Genomic DNA, 1565 nt, shown 5'->3' on the forward strand with positions numbered 1-1565 from the left:
TCCTCCTCCTCCTCTCCCTCCTCCTCCTTCTCTTTGTCCTCCTCCTCCTTCTCTTTGTCCTCCTCCTCCTCTCCCTCCTCCTCCTTCTCTTTGTCCTCCTCCTCCTCGTTCTCTTTGTCCTCCTCCTCCTCGCCCTCCTCCTCCTTCTCTTTGTCCTCCTCCTCCTCATCCCAGCAGTGGGTTCTCATAGCACCCATTTCTGACCATGAAAAGGTCAGGGGTGGTGGGAACTGCCTACTTTGTCCCCGGCTGTTCTTTTGTGGGAAGTGGACGGCGTCCGGAGACCTTCTCAGCCCTGGTTTCCGGAAGCACTTCCTCTTGCCCCGGCCATGGCCAGCTGGTCGGGTGCTCCTGTCACACTCGATGCTCCCTGTGCACCGTGCATTCCGTCTGCACCCAGACGGGGACATTGTTATCCGTGCCTTCCCTCTTGCTAGACTATCAGGCAGAACCCCCAGGGGGCCACAGCTCACCCCCAGAGCAGCTCTCAGTTCTTGCCAAACAGAGTAAGCGCGGCCGAGAGGATCAGGAAATGCCTGCTCCGATGCCTTCGTATGTGGTTTGTGTGCTAATTTCTGAGAAATCAATCAGACTCGCTTTTGCATATGGCAGCCTCGCCAACCACAGTACACTCGAAGTGTAACAGCTGCGTGCAGCGAATTCAAGTAGCTCAGCCACAGGATGAAGCCCCGGACGGACGGTGGAAAGTCAGGAGAGAACAGAAGACATTCCAAGCGGCCCCGGGATTGAATTCAGACGAGAGGCTCACCTTGCCAACTGCATTCAACCACATCTCTCAGCGGGGGTCAGAAGCCAGGAAACTTTCATTGACTTTGAGAGAATCTAACAAACCCAAGAATGATTCTCTCGCAAGGATTTCAAAACACCAAAGCAGAAGTGGGACTTTTCTGATGGCTTGTAGTTGAAAGAAGAGTTTCAGTGTAATCCTTGCTCTCCTCTGACGGCCTTTCTGATGAGCAACAAAATGTTTGATTTTTTTCTAGTAGATTTGTCATTGTACTTCAAGTAGCCACTACGGTTGACCCATGGAACCTCAATTTCAGAGCCATTAAAATCTAATTTTCCACACTGTACCCCCAAGAGATTGACTAACTTTCAAAGAATAATTCATTTTCTTTAAGAAAAATGCATATCTTTCTATACTTTCTTTTTTATTCTTTAAAATAAGTCAAGGAATATTGCTGTCAGCTCGGCTGTTATTACTCTTCCCAGTGTCTTTCCTGCCAAAGGACATAAGTGCTCCTCTGACAAAGTGAGATTGGGCCACTGTGGAGTGAGGACTGTATTTATGTGAGGGAACTACCACTTACTGATATATTATAAAGGGCCACTGTCACGCTTCACCATCAAGAAAGCAGGACAGGAGGCTCAAGGTTATTTGCTTTGGAAAATAACAGATGTGTCAAAGACTAAGCAGAAAGGATGCTTCCATGGGAAAAATGTCTTGTTGCATATTTCAGGGAGCCTGAGACCTCCAAAAAGTTATTTATCTTTCCTCAAGTGTTAAGTAAAACCTCTCCCTTGAAGTGCTGAGGTAGGAGCAG

Source organism: Octodon degus, unplaced genomic scaffold (genome assembly GCF_000260255.1).
Source record: "Octodon degus isolate 3935 unplaced genomic scaffold, OctDeg1.0 scaffold00113, whole genome shotgun sequence".
Lineage (NCBI taxonomy): Eukaryota > Metazoa > Chordata > Mammalia > Rodentia > Octodontidae > Octodon > Octodon degus.